Genomic DNA, 10,438 nt, shown 5'->3' with positions numbered 1-10,438 from the left:
AATTTCCCGACCTGAGCCAGGCAAAGCAGGAAAACAATACAACGTAATTCCTTTCTAAGCTTTCTGTCTCTGACGGATTGCATTTGAATAACGACATCCAATAAAGTCTACCAACTATCAGCTGCGGAGACATTTGTCTAAAACAAATACGCCGAGAGGCGTTAAAGTTCCCCTTGGTTTGTCCCTGTCAAAAAAAAAATAATTTGGGATTACTGGTAGCTTTTTTGTACTACCACGCATATGTAACGCCATTTTGATAAAGTTGATAGTATTTACAGCTTTCCGGTCATATGTCCGGCTATCACTCACTTTTAGGTGGCAGATGTCCAGATATAACACGTGTTTCAGAATCTCTATTTTTGGGTGTGTAACTTTCAATAATGAGTGGGTTTTTTTTTAAATCTCAAAAAGTATTCTTAAAGTCTAACACATGTTTACACTCGCACTCCGTGTCTGTAGCTTTAGAAATAAACAAGTCCAGATATAACACATATTTCTTTGCGGCAAATGTCCAGATATCCCCCCTCAGACACGTATGTGTGTGTGTGTGTGTGTGTGTGTGTGTGTGTGTGTGTGCGTGTGTGTATGTGTGTGTGTGTGCGTGTGTGTGTGTGTGTGTGTGTGTTAGCGTGAAATATTGACTACGTGTTAAACAATTATCAAAACAAACTGCTACCCCTTGGTTGACCTTTTGCCTTTCTTCTTGTCTGATCCAGAAGCTTACTGAGGTAAGTAAGAACATGTAACAGCTGTAGCGAACAATGCAAGAAATATTAAAGCCAGATTATCGTCCGGATCTATATATATATATATGTCTTTTGGTGTATTTTACTCATACAATTTCTGAAACAGGACGCTCTGTGACGAACTATTCTTCGTGAACATTTGCAGTATGTATTCAATTTGTTTCAACTTGACGTAAACAAATTTAAATTGGTTTCTTTGATGCTTTTTGAACTTTGCAAAATATATGTGTATGTGTACTAACAATCAGTGTTTACATGGGTTTTTTTTTAAAACGTGATGTTCTTTCTTTATTTGGTGTTTAACGTCGTTTTCAACCACGAAGGTTATATCGCGACGGGGGAAGGGGGGAGATGGGATAGAGCCACTTGTCAATTGTTTCTTGTTCACAAAAGCACTAATAACAAATTTGCTCCAGGGGCTTGCAACGTAGTACAATATATTACCTTACTGGGAGAATGCAAGTTTCCAGTACAAAAACATTTCTTACATATATACTGCTTGACTAAAATCTTTACAAAAATTGACTATATTCTATACAAGAAACACTTAACAAGGGTACAAGGAGAAACAGAATCCGTTAGTCGCCTCTTACGACATGCTGGGGAGCATCGGGTAAATTGTCTGTGTGTGTGTCTGTGCGTGTGTGTGTGTGTGTTGAGCGATTGAGAGTAAACTACTGGACCGATCTTTATGAAATTTGACATAAGAGTTCCTGTGTATAATATCCCCCGATTTTTTCCCCATTTTGTTGTGTGTGTTCGTGCGTGTGTGTGTGTGTGTGTGTGTGTGTGTGTGTGTGTGTGTGTATATGTACTTGGGGATTATCTCTCTAGAGCGCTGCTCGCCGCATACAAATCCTTATCAACACAGCTAACAGAGCGGGCCAGGCTAGCTGCTATAGACAAAGAAAGAGTGGTCTGGCCGTATTTTAGGCGCCACTGTGGATGGAAGGGGTAGGAGGGAAATGGGGGAGGAAAGGGTAAATAGGCGGGAGGGGAGTGGTTCCTGCCAGTTATTTTTAACTGGAGCCAGCCTGGAGCAGACAGTACCTGTAGTGGAATACAGTGTTCTGTTTTTTGGAGTTAATATTAGTGGATTTTTGAAATAGATTCTGAAGGACTGTATGGTTGCCTATGAATACTCCTGTTGATTAGTATAATTGTGATGAGTGTGACATTGAGTTGCTGCTGATTTTTGACTAAAGGTTTAATATTCTGGGTGAGTTTTAAGGACTTCCAGTTTTTCATTGCCTAGGCAAGTGGTCATTTTGTTAGAGTTTGATGAGAAGATTGTGTTGCCAAGTACAGTTGGGATACAAAGAGAGGACATGCATTGATAGATCGTAAAGGTTGTCAGCATTTTGTTCTGATGTATGCTCAAGAGAGATCAGATGTTTTGATAAGTCGTAAAGATTGTCAACATTTTGTTCTGATGTATGCTCAAGAGAGATCAGATGTAAAGATTATCATTATTGTTTATCTGGCAAATGGCGAACAATTCTTTGTAAAGTGAACCATGAAACTGCCTCTGTTGAAGATGAGTTGTGATGTAGTTAGATTCAGTTAGGTTTCTTTAGAGGGGTTTAGTTAGATTTCAGTTGGATTTCAGTAGACGGGGTTTCGTTAGAGGGGTGCAGTTAGATTTCATTTGTTTTAGATTAGAGTTTTATTGTGTTTTTTGTTGATTTTTTTGACTAAGTTGAGAGTGAGGATTTAGAGTAGAGTTTTGGAGTGTAGTTTGGAGGAAGGATTTAAAGTATTGTTTTAAAGAATAGTTTTAGAGTTGGAATCTAAAGCATAGCTTTAGAGTAAATAATTTAGAGTGTTATTTTGGGTTGTTCTAGTTCTAGAGAGTAATACATTGGAAGTTTTGTATTCGAAGGTAAACCCCCGCTTTCCAACACATTCCCCTCATCATCTTATGGAAATAAAGAACCTGGTAATTTAACTTGTGTCAGTTGTTTTGAGTGTTTGAGCTTGGTGAGAAAGGGGCACTCAGTATTATTTGACCCCATGATCAGGGTAAAGTACATTTGGCACTCGGTTACATGTATATAATTTTTGGTTGAGGAAGTTTGGAAGTAGATAAGGACATTTGGACCCTTGCCTATGTTTCTAAAGAAGTGAGGTTAAGAGAATTGCAATGGAAAATTTTCCATAAGATTTATCCAACAAATATTTTATTATGTAAAATGCAAGTCAGAGAGAATAACAGATGTTGTATATGTTGTACGGAAGTTGATTTTCTTTTTATGAGTGTACTATAGCTATTCTGATGGACACGTGGGGGAATTCGGGGGCTGTGATTGGATGGTCTCTTCCGATCATCAAAGCATAATGCTACGGAAGTCGGCCATGTTTGCCAATATCCAAAAGCATATTGGCAATAACAAAGACGCATGGTTCCGGTTTACCCATCTGTACCACACACAAATGTCGATAGCATACCCTTTTCTGCTAACTTCCCGATGAAACAGAACTAAATCAATTATTTTCTGTCCCTAAATACCACAAAATGCCCAAAGTCGAAATATGTAGTACAAACAGGGGAGTAAAACGGAACAGCCGTTTGTGTGTGCCGGTGTCAGTTGCCGACTGACCCAAACTTTCGCCTTCTTGTTTTCACTACCTATTTTATTCATGTTTTTATTACTTAGTTAGTGGAAGAGTCTTTTGTAATGTATGTTTGATGGTGTATGCTTTTAATTAAGCATTGCTGACTATGAATGTAGATGTAAATGCTTGTATAAATGTGTTTTGATTTAAATGTGTCAAGCGCAAAGAGCATAATTGAAAAGTTATGATGTTGCGCAAAATACATGCTCATTTATTATTATTATTATTATTCGGCTTTTCTTATCTCGTACCTCCACACTGAATACCCCACTTCCCCTCTGAAGTATTGATGTACAACCCATGGCACTAACATTCATGTAGTCGTTTATAACAGGTTGAAAAATTCGCTTCATGACGAGACAAATGCCATTCACCCAAACTGAAAACTTCGCTGCCGTCTGCTTGCGATTAACTGTTCTCTTCTCCTCCCCTTGTTGCATCCTAGTTTTCCGTTTATGTTGTGTTTTGGTCTTCTTCATAAGTAGTCTTGTTCAAAATTAAAAAAACCTCAAAATTATTTTTGTTGTATTCGAATGAACTAAGAAAAAGCTGTTTAACAGCTGTGTTGTCAAATCGATTTTTTTTCGAAAGTCAGTGTGGCGCCTGCGCAAAACTAATGCGCATAAGAAACGGCGTCTGCTATCAATCCCTGAAATCAACGCATCGACGCAAAAACTGTCATTTTGTAAGTTTGGAACAACAAATTAAGGTCAGAACAGCTATATAATCGCCATTGTGTTTTCAGCGTAGCAATAGGGTCCGATATTTAGACTCGAACAAGTATAATGCGACTCGTCTTTGATTCGTCGGCATTATACATGTCTCGTCTAAATATCGGACCCTATTGCTACGCTGAAAACACAATAGCTGTTAATACCGGTAAAGATGTTTTGGACGAAGATAGAAAATTGGATAGAGGAACAGATTGGATTGAGGGTTAAGTTTATAATGCAGGATATAATATTTGGGTATCAAGACACAAGTTGTTGTAAAAAGATGAAAAACTTTGTAAATTTTTGAATCTTTTTTTTTCTTTTTTTATATTTAGTCAAATTTTGACTAAATATTTTAACATCGAGGGGGAATCGAAACGAGGGTCGTGGTGTATGTGCGTGTGTGTGTGTGTGTGTGTGTGTGTGTGTGTCTCTGTGTCTGTGTGTGTGTGTGTGTAGAGCGATTCAGACTAAACTACTGGACCGATCTTTATGAAATTTGACATGAGAGTTCCTGGGTATGAAATCCCCGAACATTTTTTTCATTTTTTTGATAAATGTCTTTGATGACGTCATATCCGGCTTTTCGTGAAAGTTGAGGCGGCACTGTCACGCCCTCATTTTTCAACCAAATTGGTTCAAATTTTGGTCAAGTAATCTTCGACGAAGCCCGGGGTTCGGTTTTGCATTTCAGCTTGGTGGCTTAAAAATTAATTAATGACTTTGGTCATTAAAAATCTGAAAATTGTAAAAAAGAATAAAAATTTATAAAACGATCCAAATTAACGTTTATCTTATTCTCCATCATTTGCTGATTGCAAAAACATATAAATATGTTATATTCGGATTAAAAACAAGCTCTGAAAATTAAATATATAAAAATTATTATCAAAATTAAATTGTCCAAATCAATTTAAAAACACTTTCATCTTATTCCTTGTCGGTTCCTGATTCCAAAAACATATAGATATGATATGTTTGGATTAAAAACACGCTCAGAAAGTTAAAACAAAGAGAGGTACAGAAAAGCGTGCTATCCTTCTTAGCGCAACTACTACCCCGCTCTTCTTGTCAATTTCACTGCCTTTGCCATGAGCGGTGGCCTGACGATGCTACGAGTAAAATGGCATTGCGTTCAGTTTCATTCTGTGAGTTCGACAGGTACTTGACTAAATATTGTATTTTCGCCTTACGCGACTTGTTTTTATATTTAGTCAAGTTTTGACTAAATATTTTAACATCGAGGGGGAATCGAAACGAGGGTCGTGGTGTATGTGCGTGTGTGCGTGTGTGTGTGTGTGTGTCTGTGTGTGTGTGTAGAGCGATTCAGACTAAACTACTGGACCGATCTTTATGAAATTTGACATGAGAGTTCCTGAATATGAAATCCCCGAACTTTTTTTTTCATTTTTTTGATAAATGTCTTTGATGACGTCATATCCGGCTTTTCGTGAAAGTTGAGGCGGCACTGTCACGCCCTCATTTTTCAACCAAATTGGTTCAAATTTTGGTCAAGTAATCTTCGACGAAGCCCGGACTTCGGTATTGCATTTCAGCTTGGTGGCTTAAAAATTAATTAATGACTTTGGTCATTAAAAATCTGAAAATTGTAAAAAAAAATAAAAAATTATAAAACGATCCAAATTTACGTTATTCTCCATCATTTGCTGATTCCAAAAACATATAGATATGTTATATTCGGATTAAAAACAAGCTCTGAAAATTAAATATATAAAAATTATTATCAAAATTAAATTGTCCAAATCAATTTAAAAACACTTTCATCTTATTCCTTGTCGGTTCCTGATTCCAAAAACATATAGATATGATATGTTTGGATTAAAAACACGCTCAGAAAGTTAAAACAAAGAGAGGTACAGAAAAGCGTGCTATCCTTCTTAGCGCAACTACTACCCCGCTCTTCTTGTCAATTTCACTGCCTTTGCCATGAGCGGTGGACTGACGATGCTACGAGTATACGGTCTTGCTGAAAAATGGCATTGCGTTCAGTTTCATTCTGTGAGTTCGACAGGTACTTGACTAAATATTGTATTTTCGCCTTACGCGACTTGTTTTTTATTATATTTAGTCAAGTTTTGACTAAATATTTTAACATCGAGGGGGAATCGAGACGAGGGTCGTGGTGTATGTGCGTGTGTGCGTGTGTGTGTGTGTGTGTGTGTGTGTGTGTGTAGAGCGATTCAGACTAAACTACTGCACCGATCTTTATGACATTTGACATGAGAGTTCCTGGGTATGAAATCCCCGAACTTTTTTTTTCATTTTTTTGATAAATGTCTTTGATGACGTCATATCCGGCTTTTCGTGAAAGTTGAGGCGGCACTGTCACGCCCTCATTTTTCAACCAAATTGGTTCAAATTTTGGTCAAGTAATCTTCGACGAAGCCCGGACTTCGGTATTGCATTTCAGCTTGGTGGCTTAAAAATTAATTAATGACTTTGGTCATTAAAAATCTGAAAATTGTAAAAAAAAATAAAAAATTATAAAACGATCCAAATTTACGTTATTCTCCATCATTTGCTGATTCCAAAAACATATATATAGATATGTTATATTCCGATTAAAAACAAGCTCTGAAAATTAAATATATAAAAATTATTATCAAAATTAAATTGTCCAAATCAATTTAAAAACACTTTCATCTTATTCCTTGTCGGTTCCTGATTCCAAAAACATATAGATATGATATGTTTGGATTAAAAACACGCTCAGAAAGTTAAAACAAAGAGAGGTACAGAAAAGCGTGCTATCCTTCTTAGCGCAACTACTACCCCGCTCTTCTTGTCAATTTCACTGCCTTTGCCATGAGCGGTGGACTGACGATGCTACGAGTATACGGTCTTGCTGAAAAATGGCATTGCGTTCAGTTTCATTCTGTGAGTTCGACAGCTACTTGACTAAATATTGTATTTTCGCCTTACGCGACTTGTTTTTTCTTGATCTCAGTTGCATGCAGGCTGCTTCAACCCTTTCTTTTTTCTTCTCCTTTTTATATTTAGTCAAGTTTTGACTAAATATTTTAACATCGAGGGGGAATCGAAACGAGGGTCGTGGTGTATGTGCGTGTGTGTGTGTGTGCGTGTGTGTGTGTGTGTCTGTGTCTGTGTGTGTGTGTGTGTAGAGCGATTCAGACTAAACTACTGGACCGATCTTTATGAAATTTGACATGAGAGTTCCTGGGTATGAAATCCCCGAACATTTTTTTCATTTTTTTGATAAATGTCTTTGATGACGTCATATCCGGCTTTTCGTGAAAGTTGAGGCGGCACTGTCACGCCCTCATTTTTCAACCAAATTGGTTCAAATTTTGGTCAAGTAATTTTCGACGAAGCCCGGGGTTCGGTTTTGCATTTCAGCTTGGTGGCTTAAAAATTAATTAATGACTTTGGTCATTAAAAATCGGAAAATTGTAAAAAAAAATAAAAATTTATAAAACGATCCAAATTAACGTTTATCTTATTCTCCATCATTTGCTGATTGCAAAAACATATAAATATGTTATATTCGGATTAAAAACAAGCTCTGAAAATTAAATATATAAAAATTATTATCAAAATTAAATTGTCCAAATCAATTTAAAAACACTTTCATCTTATTCCTTGTCGGTTCCTGATTCCAAAAACATATAGATATGATATGTTTGGATTAAAAACACGCTCAGAAAGTTAAAACAAAGAGAGGTACAGAAAAGCGTGCTATCCTTCTTAGCGCAACTACTACCCCGCTCTTCTTGTCAATTTCACTGCCTTTGCCATGAGCGGTGGCCTGACGATGCTACGAGTAAAATGGCATTGCGTTCAGTTTCATTCTGTGAGTTCGACAGCTACTTGACTAAATATTGTATTTTCGCCTTACGCGACTTGTTTTTTCTTCTTGTAAATAGGCGGTGAGCATCCTTCTTCATTGGTCTTTTTACATTTAGTCAAGTTTTGACTAAATGTTTTAACATAGAGGGGGGAATCGAGACGAGGGTCGTGGTGTATGTGTGTGTGTGTGTGTGTGTGTGTGTGTGTGTGTGTGTGTGTGTGTGTGTGTGTGTGTGTGTGTGTGTGTGTGTGTGTGTGTGTCTGTGTGTGTGTGTAGAGCGATTCAGACTAAACTACTGGGCCGATCTTTATGAAATTTGACATGAGAGTTCCTGGGTATGATATCCCTGGACGTTTTTTTCCTTTTTTTTCGATAAATACTTTTGATGAGTCATTTCCGGCTTTTTGTAAAAGTTGAGGCGGCACTGTCACACCCTAATTTTTCAATTAAATTGATTGAAATTTTGGCAAAGCAATCTTCGACGAAGGCCGGGGTTTGGTATTGCATTTCAGCTTGGTGGCTTAAAAACTAATGAGTGAGTTTGGTAATTAAAAATCGGAAACTTCTAATTAAAATTATTTTTTTATTAAACGATCCAAAAACAATTTCATCTTATTTTTCGTCATTTTCTGATTCCAAAAACATATACATATGTTATATTTGGATTAAAAACAATCTCTGAAAATTAAAAATATAAAAATTATGATCAAAATTAAATTTCCGAAATCGTTTTAAAAACTATTTCATCTTATTCCTTGTCGGTTCCTGATTCCAAAAACATATAGATATGATATGTTTGGATTAAAAACACGCTCAGAAAGTTAAAACAAAGAGAGGTACAGTAAAGCACAGCGCAATCGCTACGGCGCCAAACAGGCTCGTCACTTTCACTGCCTTTTGCACTAGTGGCGGACTACGTTCAGTTTCATTCTGTGAGTTCCACAGCTTGACTAAATGTAGTAATTTCGCCTTACGCGACTTGTTTTCTTCTTTTTAACTCAAACATAGAGGTGTATATATATTACACTCACGAGACATGGACATTTGCTCTTTACAATGGAAATATTCCTTATATTTACAAATCACATTTTCTACTTAATATTTGAAACTCAAAAATTAAAAAAACACTGATCCCCGACAAGTTGTCTTTCTAAAAATACCAGCACACATTTTCCCAATTAATATTACGTGATTTACAAAATGTCTCATCTTTTTACAACAACTTGTGTCTTAATAAACGCATTACCCAAAGTATGGATTAATTGGATTGAAAATAAACATATTATTGTCCAGATGGATAAGCAATTGTTTGATGGTAGCCTGTATATGATAAAAATAAGTCAAATACGAAAAATGATAGAAAAGAAAAGTGTAGATACTGCTGTAGAAAAACCTTGTGTATATAATTTTTGGTTGAGGAAGTTTGGTGTACAAGTAGATAAGGAAATTTGGACCCTTGCCTATGTTTCCAAAGAAGTGAGGTTAAGAGAATTGAAATGGAAAATTGTACATAACATATATCCAACAAATATTTTATTATGTAAAATGCAAGTCAGGGAGAATAACAGATGTTGTATATGTTGTACGGAAGTTGATTTTGTTGAACATTTTTTTTATGAGTGCATACCGGTAAAGTTGTTTTGGACGAAGATAGAAAACTGGATAGAGGAAAAGGCTGGATTAAGGGTTAAGTTTAAGATGCAGGATATAATATTTAGAAATTTTGTAAATCACGTAATATTGATTGGGAAAATGTGTGTTAGGCCTAAAAAAAAAAATAGGTGTGGTTACGGTAACCCGACCTACCCTAATTTTAGGGGCCGATCCTATAACTTTTTATTACATTTGTCAAAAAAAACAACAACAAAAACGAGTGCAAAAAACGCAATGAAAGCGAAAGCGCCCGAGTCGCACACTTATTTCCCTGTCAAGTAGGTTTAATTTGTACACATTAGAAAAAAAAGTTTAAAAAAAAAAAAAGTGATTGCCTACCTACCTACCCTATTTTTTTTGGCTATGTTACCGTAACCACACCTATTTTTTTTTTGGCCTTAGTATTTTTAGAAAAAACAACTTGTAGTGGATCAGTGTTCGTAATTTTTGAGGTTCAAATATTAAGTAGAAAAATTGACTTGTAAATATATGTATTTACACTGTAAATAGAAAATTTCCATTTTTCGTTAGTGTATTATACCTCTTTGGTGGGAGTTAAAAAAAACAGTTTGGTTGAAAAATGAGGGCGTGACAGTGCCGCCTCAACTTTCACGAAAAGCCGGATATGACGTCATCAAAGACATTTATCAAAAAAATGAAAAAAACGTTCGGGGATTTCATACCCAGGAACTCTCATGTCAAATTTCATAAAGATCGGTCCAGTAGCTTAGTCTGAATCGCTCTACACACACACACACACACACACACACACACACACACACACACAGACACACACACAGACACACACACAGACACACGCACATACACCACGACCCTCGTTTCGATTCCCCCTCGATGTTAAAATATTTAGTCAAAACTTG

General features: G+C 36.4%; 1 long non-coding RNA gene across 1 annotated transcript in view; it reads left to right on the top strand.

Annotated features, from left to right (window-relative positions):
* Positions 1-757: 757 nt before the first annotated feature.
* LOC138946903 (uncharacterized) overlaps positions 758-10,438 on the top strand; it is a 16,172-nt gene continuing 6,491 nt past the window's right edge. Inside the window, exon 1 of the long non-coding RNA XR_011449466.1 lies at positions 758-890. This is a non-coding gene — a long non-coding RNA (uncharacterized lncRNA). The remainder of the gene's footprint in view (positions 891-10,438) is intronic.

The sequence above is a fragment of the Littorina saxatilis genome, linkage group LG14, assembly GCF_037325665.1.
Source record: "Littorina saxatilis isolate snail1 linkage group LG14, US_GU_Lsax_2.0, whole genome shotgun sequence".
Lineage (NCBI taxonomy): Eukaryota > Metazoa > Mollusca > Gastropoda > Littorinimorpha > Littorinidae > Littorina > Littorina saxatilis.
Note: the sequence above shows the minus strand (reverse complement) of the source record. Positions and strands in the feature narration are given on the sequence as shown.